Raw genomic sequence first — 19334 nt, forward strand, 5'->3', positions numbered from 1 at the left:
GTTCCTTGGGTCATCATGGTACTCAAGGTGGAGGATGCAGGATATGTTGGGAGATCCTATGGGAAGTCTATAACAGAGGGAAGATTTAAGTTTAGTACTCTGAATTCTTTGAACAGCAATTAAAACTCAAAAAAGTCTTCTAATCTTCTTGGAGTAATTGAGAAGGCTGAGTATTATATATGTCCCCAAAACAGATTGCCAAGCAGCTTTAATTGCAGGAGCTACTTGGTTTCTGCTGTGGTTATGCCAGAGGATGGCTGTACTTTAAAACCCAAATTGTGGGAACTTAACAGTGGGTGAAGCACACCAGCCAAAATACTTCTTAAAAAGACAGATGCAAGTCCTGTGTTGAACACAGCTCTGCCAGAACTGAGAATGTAGCTACTAAGTTATAAAATTGTGGAAAAACTCTTTAGTTTGTATTTATATAGAGAGCCTCTTACTTAACTACCTTTGAATTTCTCTGGACGTCTACATAGCTTTTATTTCTGTGGCTGTTGCTGTGCTTTCCTATAACAGTGGTACCAGTCAGAAGAGTTTGAGGCATTAAACTCTGAAGTATAAAAGGTCATCCTTTACCTAAACTTTTTAAACTAAAAATGACCACAAATAAGTTAATATGTTCTGTTGCTTATCTGTCTTTTATAATATTTCACTGTAACACCTCTAATCTAAATAAACTTCCTGACCCACAGCTTATTTGTACTATTTGGATAAACAGTGTTCTTCTGAATTACAGTATTTGTAAAGTCTTGATTTTCTGACTACTTATTGATTGGCTGTACTGGATCAACTTGAATCAAAATGTGTAAGCAGTAGTGTATATGTGTGTTTGTATACTTTGTATATTCAGTGCATATACAGTACAAAATACATATACATTAGATTTCTTTGAACAAGTTTATTTCCATAAGCAGCTGCTCTAACAGTAAACAAAAGTTTAGACCTCATTCTGAGTGTTGCCTTTACTAATTTTTAGCTGTTTTCTTTAAGTGCTATGCTTTCAGTTTCTCACTGTTCTTCAAAAAGCTATTAGAGCTTTAAAAGAAAGCCTTACGGAGAAGATTGGTCATCTTTCATCTTCCATGGCAGCAGCCTGTTAGATTTCTTAAGCTTTCTTTGCCACGTTTTTAGCTGAGCTTGAAATTTCCTTTTGGCCATAGGTAGAAAATCCACCAATCATCGTGGTGTCATGGCAATCCAATACAAGTAAGCCGGAAGACTCTATAGTCTTTCCTAATTTTCTAATGTGGGGACCACTTATGATGATATCTCAGAATATGTCTAACTTACTGCAAAATCCTCAAACAAACCTCCTGGAAAGATCATAGGTGAGATTAAGGAAAAATAAGGCGTTGGGAAACTTTTTGCATACTAACGTGAAGTTACCTACACATATACTGTGCACTTTTCAGACAAGTTAAGGCAACATTCTTTTTTATGGCATCCAACAAAATTAAATAGCACAGTGACATATGGGCAAGTTCTTGAAGCTCAAATCCAAGCAGTTTCTCAGAGTTCCAAAACTAATAGGTAAATAATCTTTCTTCTATGTATTTGTGAATTTCTCAGTTAAAAACAATCAAAGATATTCAGTGGCATATCCATAGACATGCGGTCCTCATGTAAGGTAAAAGGGTCCACCTGTAAACAGCAAAAATATCAGTCTTGCATCAATATTTTTTTCTTATGTTCTCTGGGTAGACCACTCCAAAGTGTCATTGCTTGTTCTAAAAGAGTAACTCTCCCATCAGCAAGATAGGCTCTTTCCAGTATGATGCTAGTGAGTTACTGGTAACCAGTAAGAGTCAGGCTTGAGGTGATTTTGTCTATTTTTCTTATGCCAGCTGGTTTATAAATAGCAGTTGTGGGGTTTGCAGTCTAATCTCATTGGTGGAATTTTTTTAAGCCTAACTCTTTTATAGCTGATTAGAGATAGAAAGTATTTGTGTTTTACCTGATCACATTTAGACTGGGCTTTCTAATTGCTTTCCCCTTATCAGCTGCAAGGCCAAAACTAGATCTGACCATAACTCTTTTGGCAAGCATGGGGGAGACAAAAGGCCTTAGACGTTAGACCACGTGTCTTGGGAGAAACAATATTTTTGTTAAGTTTTTAGTGCTACTTCTACCATGAAAACTATTGCTAATAGCTATGTTTTGCAGAATGGATGTGACAAAACAGAGTAAACCAAATAGTAGTGGTAAGTGATGGTACAGTATTGAAAAGAGTAGGAAGAGAAGGCGGTAGTGCTCCATGTAAAGCTCCATGAATGCCAAGGCACTCCATGAAAAAAAATTTAAAGATTCTTCTTTTAGTAAGTTTTCTGATTACTTGAGGCAACTAAGTGCTTATTGGACCACAGAGATGTGCAAGCGTGGAGGTAGAATGCGAATCTACAGAGCCTATCTGTGGCTAATTTTTACCATAAGCTAATTACTCAGGAGAACACTTGTCATGTGGGTGAAAAGTGCCTTTCTGTAAGGTGGCTACCTAACACTACTCACAAACAGTACCTACTTAGCAGCTTGGTTATTTGTATCCTGCTTACTGCGTGCCAATTCCCCTGTTTCTGTATTGTGGAAATTACAGTCTTGGCTGAGAATTTTAGTGGTTGCTTTCTTCTGTGGAAAATTGGAGCCATCTACTGTCCAAAGAGAGCATCGTTTAAAGTGAAGTGTGTGTTTTTTCTGTCTTGTCCTATACCCTCAAAAATTTTCAAGTGTTTGTTGTTAGTAGGATATTTGCTAACAACATGGATGCAAAATTAATTAGGTCTAGATGTTTCTGGAAAAAACGTATCCATCGATAAGTATACCAAAAAGGCATTTATCCAGACTTCAACATTAACTGTTGTTTTAAAATTTATATTACATAGGCAGCTTGAGAATCAGGAAAAAAGCTGCACAAACAGCCATCTGCAAGTGTGCAACTTCTAAGAAGCTCGTTCAATAAAATTAACAATTTTTCTGCTCAGTTCATAGTTAGTTTCTATTCCTAGTTACCATCTCAACACTTAAAAAAGAACCCCACACTCATTTGGTAAAGTACAATTCCATTCTGAACATGACTCAGTGGAAAACACATGCCACGGTCCTAGTTTTCTATTCCTGATTTTGGATCTAATACATACTCAAAAATATTTGATCATACATTAAAAAAAAAACAAAACAACCCAAAAAATCCCCAAATCTGGAAAAAGTCATACTTTTTTGGTTTTATCTCTGGCAAGTCTTCTAGCTCAGACCAAACTTGGGAAGCCTATCAAGATCTTTTTCCTCTAATGTTTCTCCACCACTTCTGCGGGCCACATTGTGCTATTGTCTGCTGGCCAGTTGTCCTAGTTATGCCCTCGTGACACCTCACACTATGTTTCAAAGTCTTAAACAAGTGTAGCTACATGGAACTAAACAAACAATGGTATGACAGTTTGAGACATAAAATAGGCTGTAATCCAGACAGCTGTTTCTCAGTTGGCAATGAGCTATTCAAGAATAGTAAGAGAGAAGAAACATATAGAACACTTATTTGCTGTTAAAGTCAAAATATACACACTAATTAGTTTGCTTGTAAGGTTCCCCATAATTTTCTTTGCTGTGGTAGTTGCTCATGTCTTATACACACACACAAATACACCCAATGTGAATAAGACAGCATTTATGTGTAGGTTGAACCAAATGATTATAAATGAATTGAGGGATGTCTCCTGGGATTGGACATAAAGGTCTTGTAAACTGAAAATTTTATAAACAAACAGCTGTTGGGAAAATACCATTATGCTGTAATAGCTGCTATTAAAATCCATTAGCAATCTTGATGGCCTGTTTGAATTTGATGCATCATTTGCTCTGATAGCATTTCTTTCTAAAGAATTTTGTAAAATATATGTAGATTATGAAAGACAGTAGTAATAGACTAGGAGATTAACACTGATTACACGTTTTACTTCTATGTGCCAATCAAGCTTTGAAGAATGCTGTGTATCCTCCAGTTTATATGTCATCAGACAAACAGGAACACATTAACCTGAACAGCTGCAAAGCTTTCTCCATCACTGTGGGAGAAAGACACAGCTCTGCAGAGATGAAGTATTTCCGGGTTAAAAATCATTTTTCAGGCAAAAAAATAAAACTCCAGTGTTTTCTAAGAGTTTGTGCACTCTCCTAATTGATGACTAACTCTTGTTCTCCTCCTGCTCACAGATCCAGATACCACAGTGGATACCAACTGCCACAGGCGTAGGCATGGCCCGTAGATCATGCTACTACCAAAATTAGACAGACTTCTAATGAGATTTTGAAAAAATCTGTATGCCAAGAACTATCTGAAAACTGTCCTGTTTAAGAACAGTTCAAGGGTCAGTGTTATATCTAAACTGTTCCTTCAGAAATAGGTATGAAAAACCACGGAGTGAAATGTGTCTGCGTCTGTAGGCAGAGGCAGGGATTCACTTAGCATGTTCATGGGTGCTGCAAGGGCACCATCTGGTGGGTGAACAAGAATAAAAGACCTAGTCTTGATAGAGCAGTCAGATTTAAACATCTTTTAGTCAAGACTTTTTGTCTGCCCCCTCTTTTTGTAATGCTTGTACTCAGATGGTATAACGCTTGTTGTTGCATACACTTTGTTTCCTATTTCTTCCTGTACCTTGTGTTTTTTAATGTTTCATTAGATGAACTCAGCATAACAGAAAATTCTTTATAAGTATTATTCTGGTATAAGCTCACATGCCAATTTTATGGATATATCCTTTCTCCTCTCTGATATGCAAGCAGCTTTTTGCTAAAAGGACTGGCAAAGGATGCTGTGTCTTCTACTGTTTCCTCTCATCACTCCCTCCTGGCGGAAGTACAGTGGTGGAGGTAAACCACACCATGTACGAATGTTTTTCTGCTGAAGTGTTCAGCAGAGCCATGGTCAGTTCCTTTTGTAGGAGGGAGCAATAGAAGGGTTTGTGCTTTAGTGTAAAGAGAGGTAAGTCAGTGCCTTTATGATCTTCTAGCTCTGGACATTCTGTCTTATTTTTCTTTGCAGATTTCGGGTTTAAAATTTTCATTTTGTTAAGGATTATGATACAAGTATCTTCATCAAAAGAGCTGTAGGTCTATGATACCGCTGTTTATTCTGGCATTACCTTAACAGGGTTGCAAGAGGCTAAAACTAGAGTAATATAGCAGTCACAGTATTTAAAAATGTAAGTTGTTAAAAGAGCCTTTACTACTTATCAGCTGCTGCATGGTTGTGATAATGTATTATGCATTCCACTATATGCCTCTCTAGCACTCAGCAATAGATGGTTTTGCAATGCACAGTGTAGTGGAGGTAAAGCCCTCGTGTCATTCCATATGGATTTTTTTCATGGTTTGAAAGAAGACTGGATGCTATTTGGAGCCCCAGCTTTCTCATTTACATGTTAATGTTTTTAATACTATTTTCAGAAAGTAAATGAGGCCCTGAATTTAAAGACATCAATTTCACAGAGGTTGAAATGAGAGCATTCTAAAAATGAGCCAGCAGGATAGAAAGCCTTAACCATCGGCCTAATTAATAAGGTGCTCATGCACATATTTTTTACTTCCACGAATTACTTCAGTTCCATGAATGTGGTAAGATTTGAAAATATTTTAAGGATGTTTTATCTGTAAGTGTGCTAGCTGTTTGACCACCCTACCACCCTAACTTTACTTCATTTACTTCAATGTTCAGACAACACAAATCCAACATTTAAAGAATTGTATTCAAACCCTTAGTTTTGAAACCTCAAATTATCAACAGGTTACAGGCTACAGTGAAGTTAAGGGGTAGCAGTACAAAAATTAGTAAATAAGCTGCTTGCTTTTTTGGATGAAATTTTGCTTTGACATTGCTGAGAAGTACTTGTTTCTTTCCTTACTGTGTTAGAAAGATGCTTCAGTGACAATGTATGACTGCATTCTTGAAGCAGAGGGTAAACAAATGTTTTTTAAGGCATTACAACTATCTGTGGCATGCCTGTGGCAAACTCAAATGTGTGCTGTTAACTTGCTACATATTTAATTTCCTGTTAATTTTTTAGTTGGTTATTTATTGAGTTTATCTTTAAATATATTTATTTACTTTTTTAGCAGTCTTACTATGCAGTTTACCTGACAGATTAGGCTTGGCTCAAGATTTAAGTGCTTGGGAGAAAGCTGTAATGGCATGAGGAGAATCAGTTGTGCTCGCTGGAGTCACTGTGCACAGGGTAGAATTGCCAACAGTTGGTAAAGCCCATTTTAAACTTGTGTTAAGCTGCAGAGGCAGTACCGACCTAATATTATCAGCACCAACAAAAGTTTTTGGAAACTAATTGGCCTGGCTGCTGAACATACTGGAAAATAATGATTTTGCATGCCACTCTGTTATGTTAAAATTTAGAGTACTTTTTTGTTTACCAACCCCAACAAAATCTCTGCATTATCCTTCAGGAAAAAAAAGATATATTTTTTTTCTTTTTACAAACTCTCAGTCATAATTTCTTTTAAACATGAAGGGTTCCATGTAAGTATCATGTAAAATTAGAACAATATTCAATGTATTCCAGTTGCTGTAGGCCCTGAGGGCCAATGGTTGTTAAACTAGATTTACATGCCAATGTCAGCAGCACAACGGCCCTGTGCCTCAGAGTGGTTAACTCCGAGTAGAATTCAGGGTGCTGTCTTGTTTTGCATCTCATTTTTACTCTTACTTGTCTAGAGAGAGAGCAAAGCACAACTTCCTGAAGCATACAACCTGAATAACGCATGTATGCTGGAGAACTTGATCCTGCAAGTTGTCATCCAATATCTGCCTTATACACAGCTTGTATTTTGTTCTCAGAAACTTGAACCATCTTGACGGTAAAAGCTGCTGTCTTAGCTACTGTAAATGTAAAACAGAGACAAGGGTGCCACAGCTGAACTTCTGCACTGTGTACCCAAGTGTGTGTCCCCTGACAGGCATCTACGAAGAACTTTGTTTTTTCCTTTTTTTGCTTGTGTTGGTAATGACTCCTTTTATCTCTTCTGAAGGAACTGACTGTTTAATAAATGAGTTGCTAAAGGCATTTTGCTTGCATAACTGTAAGCGCTTAGCGGCATCCTTAGGAAAACTTAAGTGAATTACAAGGAACTGAATTGGTACTCTCATTTTTAAGAAGACTGGGATTTTTTTGGTGACAAAGTTCAGTATACAGTATTTGATCATCTCTGTCCAGTTCCTAATTCCTGTTCAGAACTGGCCAGTGCAGATGAGACTAAAGCCAGTTCCACTGCAAAGACATTGATCCCTGTTTGTCTGTGTGTCTCAGAAGATGTTCACCTTCCTCAGCAGAGAGGTTAGCTGAATGAATGGAAAATTAATTACTCTTTTGTCTCCAGTTGTATTCTAGATGCGGGTTATTCCATCTCGACAAGGCAGCATGGGCCACCAAGCAAAGTGACAGTGATTTAGCATATAGTCCAAAACTGACTTAATCAAAATAATTCAAAATACATTTCTAAAATTTTTACATGCCTAGCAGAGAACTTTTCTTCCTGGAAGGGCATTTTGCTAAACTTGAGTGCCTGAGAAATAGCATGAATGTTGTATGCATAGGGAACTGATTGGGAGAAAACTTATATGTTCGTTAGTGGCACGTGCCAAATCCTTTGAAGTCAGTGAGCGGCTTTCCATTAACTTCTAGTTTGTGTGATTCTGAATTGGCCTATTCATCCAGGCTTTCAGAGTGAACACCTAAAGGTAGTAATTACTATTTGTATTTTTTAATATGCAGAGACCCCAATTAGAGTGGGGCATTTCAAAGCCATGGATCTGTGCTGCTGAAAGGAAAACGTTTACTATGAACCAAAGGATAAAAGTATAATAAAGACTTAGGTACAACTGAAGAAAGTTTTGCCTCAGTGGGAAACCATATTTGCAATTAGAGAGATTTGGGGCAATAGGAAAAAATAATAAAAAGCCAAAACTAAATTCTTACAATGGCATCAGTAATTCTTCTTGAGAATTCATTCGCAGTGGGAAGAAGAATGAGAAATTGGAAACGGGAACAAAGAGTTTATGACAGGTAACAAGGAAAGTAAAAAAATGATGTAAGTCAGTTAAGAATTTCCATCACTGGAGGAAGAAAAATTGTAGGAGAAAATAGTATTTTGGAGTCAACAGACTGAATGGAAGAAGTACAGTTTTTGAGAAAAGTGGTTTGCAATCAAAAGACTGGGAGAGGAAACAAACAGCTCCTTTAGAAAGGTAGAAAAAGAGATAGCTAGACAAAAAAGAAGGCTTCACCGATTGCTGAAATTTGACAAAACAATCCAAAACGGACACATTAACAACTTGGAATATATTAAGAATTATAGATCTGAATCCTGCACAAAATGTTCTTTTGATTTATTATCAGCTGATCATTTTCAAAACAGAATTTTTAATTGGGAAAAGAGGTTTGGAACCTGCACAAATCTGGATACCTGCTGAGCCTGTATCGATAACAGGGATCCACTTTTATTATGCTAGATCAATTATCTTGAAAAATCATTTGGCCGTCCATCTAAATAGAGCAAAATAGGTTTAACAATTAAGTAACTGTGGTTTATTCATGTAGTGTGATTGTGAGATGCTTACATAAATCAGCACAGTAAATGTGATGGGGAAAAAAAGGTAAAAATTAAATGGTTTTGTTGGAGGTTTTGTTTTTTTTTTTTAACTGATGAACTAATCGTTTTCTGTTAAATACCACTCCCTTTTAGATGGAATTAATACTGAGAGATAATGTCGGCCCAGAGAATATTTTCAGTTTCTTCTCCTTCTTTTGACTACTTTAGCTTCAAGTTTTTGACTTCTATGCAAAAGATTTTTGCTATTATTTACAGTCTATATTAGCATTAAAACAATTGTATTTTGTTATTAAGTATGAGTTGCATGGAATGACTTGTTAAGAGTGCCACACTGGAGGAAGGACTGCAAGTTTCCTTCTACTTCCTATACACAAATGAGTTATCCCCCTCAGCATAGTGCTGTTAAGGAACAGGGATGCTGGTGGAGACACGGTGCAATGGAATTCTGCTAGGTAATATCCCAACAACATCAGGCGGAGAAGTTCACTGGCTGCTCTTTTTGCACTGCAATAGGAAGTTTGGCACCATTTTTCTCTCCTTCACCATAGAGGGGATGGGGTTGGCTTCCATTATATCAAAAAAAAAAAAAAAAAAAAGCCTTCAGGACTAACTCAGCTACATTATTTCTAAATATGCTCTTGGCTGAAGAGTGATGATTTATTAGCTTGAGTGAAAGTAATTTTCGAAGATTAGGGGAAAGTTATTTTCTGTTACAGGCACGGAGGATATGTCTGATATGTATAATATAGAAGGTATAAATGTATACATAATTTTTCAGACTGTCTGCCTGTAATGGTATCCATTTACAATATTACTAGCTTCTTTCTATTGAAGGTGTTTTTAATAGTACATCTATTCTTGCTGTCTCCAGACAAAAAAGTGTTCCTGAAAGTGGGAGAGAAAGCGCTGTTTCATTCCTCTGTAGTGACAGCAACTAAAGAGATATAGCACTTTTTGCCAGATGAAACTGCATGTTTATGGGAAAATGGCAATAGTATACTATTGTGATTGTTATGATAAAGCAAGTCTCCATTTCCAACCTAAGCTGCAAGCATTAAAAGTGCACATGAGAGTAGCTCACCATCCTGCCTTGGCATTTTGGTTTTTTCCTTGATTATATCTTCAGGAAGAATTAACATTTTGATACAACATTTGTTCATGGATTTGCAGTGGTTAAATCAATAGTTAATGAGGTTCGTCGTATAATTTGAGCTTGTAGTTTGTTTATGCTAGACCAACTTTATCCATACTCCAAACAAATTATCTCTTATAATCACCAGCCTGAAGATAAATCTCTAAATGTTTTTCTGATGATAGTGCTGTGGTTGGCAGGTGTTAGAAGTGCCTCCCAGGGACAAAGATTGAAGATGGGCTTGTTCTCACAAATCCTTCAGGCGAGGTTGTTTAGCTTTCTATCCTGTCATCTGCAGAGGAGCCTTGTATGGTGCCCTGCTAATGAAATCTAATAGGCAAAGGTCATATATCTTTATGAAGAAAAATGCAAAGCTGGTGAGTGATAAATGTGCTCCATGGGGTTCAATGGACGATGCTTAGCAATAAAATCCATGTTTAAACAGTGTTTCAAATGGCTTAGAGTATCTCTGGTTTTTGTACCTTAACTACTTTTTATAACAATTCTCATTACTAGTGATAGGATTATATAAATACAAAAATAGTTCAATATTCATGCGAATTTGTCTATGTAATTAAAGAAATAGGTGGGGACTTTAAGCGGGTAATTATTTTTCAGTATTCATAGCATAATGATAAGATGGCTCACATAAAAGTACATGGCAGTATTGTATTTAAATTGAAAGCTCTATTGACTAGCAATAGAAGCATACTAGCCAGTTTGAAGATGTGAAGATTTAGGTAGATTCTACCATCAGTTGTAAATCAAAAATGCCTTTGTCAAATGTCAAAATAGAAAAAAAAGGGGGGGGGGGGGGGGGGAAAAATGGAAAGTATTGATCAGATTAAATCAGGCTATTCTCTCAGACCAAAACTCTTCCTACAGTAACCGACACAACCGCCTGGGCAATTGAATGGACACACACTCAGGTCCAGGGCAAGCTCACGGACCCACATATGTGCACCCATCTTTTGGATAGCTCTCATTAAGATACTGCCACAGGGGCACGATAGCTCAATGCACACAAATGCCACTTGTACCCATCACTAGTGAGATTGGATAAGTAAAAATTGTAGTATTTTCAAAAATGAATAGGCATGAAGCTGGCCTTGACAAACGGAGGCTGGGTGAGCCCATCCTGTGTGTCTCCAACACCCTACAAATACAAGACAAACAATTATCTTCCATCAGAACAGTCTCCAAGTCAGCAAATCCTGGTTAAAATGATCTCCAGCTTGAAACCGGCCATTTTACTTTCTGGAAAAGCTCAGTGTATAGCTTCATTCTCAGCATCATGTATCATCTCAGTATTATGTAAAGAATTACATAAAAGAGCCTTGTAAATATTCAGTCTAGGATCCAGCATCAGCAACATGCAAATACAACAAACAAAACAGCTACCTAGGCTCAGTGCAAGGCTCTGATGTCAAGTGAGCACTGTGCATATGCTGGATTTGGGCATTTTGCTGACTCCAGAGATTCCCAGATAATTTTACACAGGAAGAAGAGAAGCAACCTTGTTTTCTCCATTGCTGCAAGCACTTCTGAAATTAGCTCGTTAGGTGCAAACAGCCTCCCCCACCCTTCTGTGCTTCATTTCTTCCCTCCATCCTAGCAACACCAGGGAAAGCCTGGCATGTTCAACAGGGTTTCATTCAGCAAAGCGCTTAAGTTTGGGCTTACCTTGAAGCGCTGAAGCACACACATCTCAGTGCAACTTTTATGAAGCTTTCCTAATGAGGGAGAATCAGGCCAGGGAGAGGAACCACATTGCAATGCACAGCAGGGTTGGCCAGGACAATGTCCACACATGCCACATGGCATCACTGCCTCCTGCTCAGGGTCATGGGCACCAGGACCACAGGCTATGCCCCCTGCACCTGCAGGGCCTGGCAGCAGGCAAGAAGCAGCAGTCCCACGCTGCCAACGCAGCAGTCATGGAATCATGGAATGTCTTGGGTTGGAAGAGACCTTTAGAGATCATCTAGTCCAACCCCCCTGCAGTGAGCAAGGACACCATTAACTAGATCAGGTCCCGGCCCCCTCTCTCTTGCAGGGCAGCTGGGACAGCTCTGGAGGGGTCTTGCTGACCACAGCTGGCTCCCTCCATGCTTAAGGGTTGGTGTGCATGGGGCTGGATGACCAGATCCAGCTGGAGGCAAGGCTGACCCCATAGCAGAGTTAGAAGAAGATCAGACAGCAGAGAATTAATTTTGCTCCACATGCCACTAGGGTCTGGTTTCTAACCTGAGAATGCAGCAGTTCTCCAGGATTCGTAAGCTGCTGCAGATCCCAGGGCAGCCATCGAGCTGGAGAAAGCTTCTTACTTCATTTTCATAGCTAAATTAGAACAGGAAGACATATCTTTAAGCTAGTGTGCTCCATAATGCATCTGACAGGTTAGCCCAGCAGCAAATGGGAGGAATACTCTGTGATTATTTGCCTTTGCAGCATGCACAGTTTCACTTCCCCGAGGGGGGTCTAAGGCAGGACAAAGACAGTCTCTGTCCTGCCTGTCTGGTGAGGAAGGAGAGCCCAGGGACAGCACCAGGAGAGCCCTTGAGCTGCCTGGGTGCCACTGCAAGGGATCGAGAGGCAGGACATTCATTTTACCATTGCTGTTGCTGAAACGTTTGCTTCTGGGAAGCAACTTGGGCTTTTCCAATAAAGCTGCAGAATAAAGCCTCAGCGTGTTTGAATAACCCACAAAGTCTATTGACTGCTTTGTCACAGCTTTGGTCACACAAATGGCTCCTAGACAGCTCCGTTTTATAGGAACTTCCCTCCCCTCATAATGCGAAGGACCCAGGATCTGAAATCAAACCTCCTTCTGAAATATTCATCTACAACCAGCAGCACTGCTGCAGGGGATACACGGGGAGGGAGATGCCTAAGAGCAAAAAGCAGATAAAGGGAGCCAGAGGAAGTGGTGAGAGGGCAGAAGATGAGGAGACATTCGTCCTCCTCTGAGAAGCAGAGCTCCTCACCTCCCAGCGAGCCAGCAGAAAGCAGCAGAAAGCACCGTGCCCGGGAAGCACAGCTGGGGCAGGAAGGGCCGTGCCTTGGCACTGGCCACGTGGCCGCCCCTCTTTCTGGTTGTTTTTAAGGTCTGAGCCTCTCCAGAATAAACATCCCCCAAGGCTTTAACCTGCCCAGGCAAGTCCAGGTGCACTTTGTTCCCTCAGCTTTAGTCCGACAGCAAATGCTGAGCACATGAACAGCAGCAAAGGGCTGCGCCTCCAGTAACAGCTCATGGGAAACAGCCAGAGAACTAAAGAGGGGCAGTGGCAGATCCGGGTGAACACAGCATCGCCAGTCACTTCATCAGGATTCCTTTCTTTTGAGCACTGAGGACATTGCCAAGGAGGAAAACAGCATCCCTCCTACCTCTCCAGGAACCTCAGGCACTCCTCCAGGCACACAGCTTCCACCTTCTCGCCCAGGCTCTCGCTGATGCGCCAGGCAGCCTCTGTCTTCTCTGTTAGGATCTGTGGATTTCAAGGCGGGAGCAGAACAAAGCCATTTGTTCCCTGTGCAACTCAAGGAATACATCCCATCCCTCAACCCGCTGCAAATCCCTCTGCCCTCTAGGCAACAACTTCTGTTCCAGTTTTGAGAGCCCTTGTGGAAATAAAAGCATTTTTTAGGAGCCTGATTTTAATGCCTGATCCTACACCTTTGCTACCGCTGCTCTCATGGTGGTCATCAGGCTGACCCTGCACTCAGGGGAAATCCTGTCCTTACAAATGTTCTCTGCTAGCAGTGTCCAGCCGGCCAGCCCAGCTCATAGGAGGACCCCTCATCTGCAGAAGCACCAGCGCTTCTACATGACTCACCCTCGCGGATAAATTTGGGTGCAGCCGCTAAAAAAAAAAAGGTTAGGCAGCTCTAACGGTGTGCCCTGCACCTCTGCCAGGGTCTCCACCAGGGATGTCTGAAGAAGACAGGCGTCACCTCCCGGCCACCACCGCTCACGCCTGACACAGCACTGGAACAGGCTGCCCAGGGAGGTTGTGGAGTCTCCTTCTCTGGAGATATTCAAAGCCCGCCTGGATGAAGTCCTGTGTAGCATGCTCTAGGTGAGCCTGCTTTAGCAGGGGGGTTGGACTAGATGATCTCCTGAGGTCCCTTCCAACCCTTACGATTCTGTGATTCTGTGATTCTGTGTGTTAAACCCCACGGCGCCTGTCTCGCCCCATTGACCCCAGCTGGGTGGCCCAGGTGCCCGCAGGAGGTGGGCTGTGCCAGCTAAAAATCCACCTCATAGTGAGCAGGCTTGAGCAGGTGGCAACTTAACGCTGCCCATTAGTTGCTCTGAGGAAACAAAAGCTTGCGAGGGGAGGAGAGCCAGATGGATAAAAGGAGACAGATGGACTCATACGCTGTGCTCTCCCCATGCTCTGGGAAGCGCCAGCCAGAGACAAAGGGTGATTCGCATCGTGAATGGGTTTTTCCACTGCTCACAACAGATGTAAAAGTTCACCCAAAGGGACAGGATAAAATATGCCACCCCAAAGTGTCACGAAGCTATGGCTGATGAGTTTCCATCCACCTTGTTCATTTTCTATCTGTTCTTCAAGTGTCAGCCTGAGAAAATGGAGGAGGCGGTAATTTCATAAGGCTTGCCTATTTATCCAGGCTTTTCCATCACCTACCCCAGAGCATTTGAACCTGTCAGTTACATACACAACAGAGCAAAACCACTTGTGCTGGAGCATGGCCAGGCGTTGCAGATAGGAGGACCACAGCATTCAAAGCAGGCTTTGGCCTGGTCCCCGTTAGAAATCTTTGTTCTGTCAGCCAGAAGCAGGAAAAAAAAAAAAGCCAGCTTGGTAGCTAAAAGCCACCCTAGCGCAGGTCCTCACTGAGTCCATCACGGCTGCACGGCGCCAGCGGGCACGGGTCAGGGCGAGGAGGGAGCAGTCTTGGCTGGGAGTTCTGCACATGGTGCCTGGGTCTGAGTGGGGCCAGAAAAGCCAGGTTTTGCCAGCTAAAGGTGTCTCCTCACAAGGAAAGCCAGCTGCTGCTCATCTGCAGTGCCTACCGCCAGCCTCCAACGGGGTGCCCCACGTTGCCTGCCATCCCGAAGGACTATGGGGCTACTTCCCCCTCTCATGACCTGAAACAGGACTGCCGCTGGGGTGGTGGCAGGGGAGAAGAAAGATACAGTCACAGCAGCCCACAACCTGCCCCTGATCTCTAGCATCGCTTGAGTCCACATGCAAAATCCAGGATTTATTTTAAGCCTTCTGCGGGTCTTGATCCAAACACCCTCTGGCCATGGTATGTACTGCTCGTAAATCAGCAGAGCGTGCTTCTGCAATGCCCTTCGAGCACTCGCCTTCGCTGTGCTCTGAAGTAGTCCCCGGGGCTGCCTAAGCCGTGGGGGCAGCAGTAGCAGCTGTACCCGGCACATAACCGGGGAGCAAGCTGCCTGCTGTTGCTCTGCCAGATATGGGGACCTGCCGTGGCTTGGCGACTCTGGCTGCTTTTGTAAAAGTGCTCTTCAGAACTCATACAGAGCAGACCCGTTAACATACACTGTGACTTTCCAAAAGGTTATATGAAAATCCAGGTCCATATATGAAAATAAAACTTCAGCTTGAATCAGCTAATCTCAGGCTCATCCTTTTTTAATTATTTTAGTTTTTGTTACATATGCACAAGAGAAAAACAGGCTTGGAAGCAAACAGATGCGGTTTAAGTACAGCAGCTAACTTGCAAGCTTTTAACGCATTGAGCTTAGCCCAAGACACGCAAAATTGGGTCTTGCCAAATGCCTACATACTTGTGTGCAAAACCACAACTGCCCCAAAGTGTGAGAACTTTTCAGTTCCCCCCAGTTTACCTGAATGACTGCAGCATCTGCACAAGGGGGTTTCCCAATATCAAAGGCTTCTTTCAGGGCTTTCCCTAAAAAAAAAGAAAAAAAAAAAGAACAGTTGAGATACAATGGTGTTCATAATGAGTTAGATTTCCCAGCCTCTCATTATGCATTTGGACTAGATTAATTTCTGCCTCTATTTTTTTTTTTTTTTTTGCCGTCTTGTTTAACCCAAAGCCTGGCTATTTTCCAGCTGACCTAATAACATTGTTCTGTTTTGTTCTACATTGTTTGAGTTTAAATGATTTGCAGCTTCCTTTCATCCCAGTGTCAGCTCGGGTTATCTACAGTCTTCCCTAGTTAGCTTGGCTCAAATGAAGGCACCCACACAGCAAAACAACGCTTAGACACAACGCTGTGCTGCCAGCTACTGTGGCTGAGATTTTCCACCCTTCCTAGCTCCAGCCAGCACCCACATAAACCAGCCAGTGCTAATTAAAAGCATTCCCTCACTTGAGCCAGGGACCTGCGAGTGCAAAGAGGAGTCGGTTTGGTGTTTGGAGCTACTGTCACGGAGAGATGAACCCCATGAGGCTGCGTGATGGGAAATTTCCCAAGACTTGGCTGGCTTGTGTTATGCTGAATGGACAACAAAACTAACAGTGCAGAGAAAGGGCTCATTGCTTGAAACATGATATGACCTTTATAGAAGCTTTAAACTCAAAAGCCTGGCTTGCTTATTTATTCTTTCATTTCTGCATCTTCCTCCAAGGCAATAGAAAGAATGTAAAGTCCAATCTTCCATTTTTGCCTTTGTTCTTTTCTGGCTGATGAATTAGGAAATTTGTGGCTGTCACTGAAGAATTTAATCAAAAGTATATTCAAAACAACTGCTCTGCCATACTCATTGAAAAGTGTTAATCAAAGACAAATAAGCAGTTGTAAACAACCCAAGAAAAATTCCTTTCCTCTCGAGTGCCATCACCTGACTGCGAGCAATTGTGTGAACGCGATGTGCTGAGATAACACATCCCAGCCGAGCTGCACAAACACTTCTAGCCTGCCCCAGTTGCACAGTAAAATGTGTCAGCTTAAGCCAACACAAAGGTCTTGCTCCCAGTGGGACAAAGCATGCAGTCAGTTGGTAACCACAAGGCAATAACGTGTTGAGCCATGGTACTTAGTTGCTTTGGATCAGACGATGTGGCTGAATTAGCATGAGCTTGCCCATTTGTAGCTCTTGTGGGGACACCAGCACCGCAGGCACCAAAGCTCCAACATGCAGAGCACCAGAATTTCTGCTGTAACAAACAGGCCCATAAATAATCTCCAGTTTCCTCCTTGTTCCTCCCTGCCTGACCAAGACGTGGTACCCCATGCTGTAAAAGCTGCAGATCCATGGATGGCCAGCCTGTGCCGACTGCCCAGCTAACCGCTTCCTCTCAGAAAATGCAAGGGGCTGAGTTAAAACTTGTGTCCCTCATCTGTCCAGCTGGTGGTTTACTACATGTGAGAATTTAACATCCTTGAGACCTCTACATCGTAATCAAATGTGGTCAAAATTGCCTAAGAGGCTCAGCATGGGTGGGAGCACACCACTGACATACAGCAGGCGGGGGGGCAGAAAAACTGCACAGCCTTATTCATTTGGGTAGCAGCAGGTCCTTGGCCCAAATTCTCCAAAGCACATGAACTTCCCAGTCCTCTTTTTGTCTACTTGAAAAAATAGAGGGAGAGAGGGAAGAAGACACAGACCCAAGTGATCCATTGCAGGTCAGTCTAAACCCTCCTCAAGTGTTTGTCCAGGTGTGCATGTCCGGTCCTGCCATCTCCGTTTTTGGACAAAGAGACAGTTTTGAGCTGATGCTGCAGAAGCAGGGGACAGAAAGATCATTTTTCACCTCTCAGTATCAGAATGAATCCTGGTGTCATGCTGGAAGGTTTGCCCTGCACTCACATGAAATTCCTCAGTACAGCAAGGCCAGGGGTGATGGATCCCAACCCAGTTGATGGCACCATCATTTCCAGTTCACCAGCCTTGCAACCTCAAAAGGTGCAAAGCCCCCCTGCCCGAGGCATGCCCGGGGTGAGGGAACACCGCTTGCATGCAGAGCTGGCCGAGTTCCCTGCCGTGGTGTTTGGAAGTGATGCTGAACCTCACGCGGCATCCAAGCTCTCAGCACCTTCAGATGGGGTCACAGTTCTCATCGCTCATTTCTGTTTAAAGCGCTTTTAGTTTGCACAGATATCGGGCTGGCATTCCCAGTGACAAGCCAGGTATTCACAGGCAAAGCAGACCATGGCTTATTTTGGTCAGTCTCTTTTCATTTAGAAAATATGTAGTCATCCCTTGAAGTGGCAAAACCCACACCTGTGATTTACAGTCACAATTATGTATTACAATCGCTCAGAGATAATTGACAGGATATTTGCTCAAGAGCAGCATCCTGTATATTTGGGATAATGAAAGGCTGGAGTATCTTGGGAAAAGAAATAGAGGGATAAAGCAGGTTTTATAAGCTATGCCACTGAGCTGAGTGAAGAGACACCCATAATTTTTTCCATATGCAGTCAGCTCATGTCCACTTAAGCTCATTAGCTTGAACCTGGAGCTGGTCCTAAGCTGGCCAGGTTTGAAATGAGCTGAGATGCTGCTGTATCAGACTCTCCAGCAATTCCAGCTCTGTTCTCTGTGTACAGTGCGGCCCCATGGAAAGCTGTGATGCTTCCAGATCCAAGGTGGCATGAAAAAATGCAGCCGACTCAGGGCAGCATGGCACAAGAGCTCGTAACCACTGCCAGCTCTAGGTGAGCCCGCTCAGCACATGGTGTATCAGCAACGCAGAAAGCCCACGGTTAAACAAAAGCTTTCTCCAGCTATTACATTAGAGGGAACTAAAAAAAAAAAAAAGGGTTAAATTCTCCATCCCTGCTAGTCAGCATCTGCGAGGGTTTGCCAATGACTCAGTGACGTGCTCTAAGATAACCCCACCAGCACTACCCCGAGTAAAGTCATTTCCTTCATTGAAAGACATGCTAAAAACAGACCTTAGGAACATGTGGTCTTCCCCAAGGTCATGATTAGAAACAGCCCATAAAGGTGCCTAATGTTAAACACTGAAATCAGTAGGTTTTAAGCATATTGTCACCAGCTGGCACCTCTGCTCCCATGTCTGTGACTACCTTCATGTTCTCCTGCAGGGAATAGGTCTGAAGGAAAACCTCTGCAATTTAGAGTACTTTCCCTGGGGTGATTCAGCAGTTTGCCATGGAATTTCCCCTCTCTCTGCTCCCCAGGGGCTGGTGGAAAGGGAATGCGAGAGAGATGAGTGTGGTAAATCCTGCTGCTGCATTTCAGCTTTAGCTGAATCTAAAAGGCCCAGCTGAGATTTCCAAATAGCATGGTTTGCCCTGGAGTTCCCCGTTGCTACAACGCATCTTCCCTGCATCATTTGTATTCCACGTGCCCAGACAGCGTTCTTCAAAGGGGGAGCTTCGCTGAGAAAAGAAAGAGAACCTGCAGCCCCGGAGCTGAGGTCGCCCGTGGGATCGCAAGGCAGGATGCCCTGCTCCAAACCTATGGCAGGGCTGTGCCGGCTGTGCACCAGCTGCACGGTTGCTTGTGCTGGGCTCTGGAAATAATCTTTGCTATAACCTCAGCAGTGTCAGTCCAGAAGTCTGGAGAGGGCTCTGAGGGTCCATGTACAGACAAATCTGACAGCCTCAATATCTGCACAGCTGAGGCAAAGGGGCTATAAAAAAAAACCC

The sequence above is a fragment of the Egretta garzetta genome, unplaced genomic scaffold (assembly GCF_000687185.1).
Source record: "Egretta garzetta isolate BGI_Z169 unplaced genomic scaffold, ASM68718v1 scaffold334, whole genome shotgun sequence".
Lineage (NCBI taxonomy): Eukaryota > Metazoa > Chordata > Aves > Pelecaniformes > Ardeidae > Egretta > Egretta garzetta.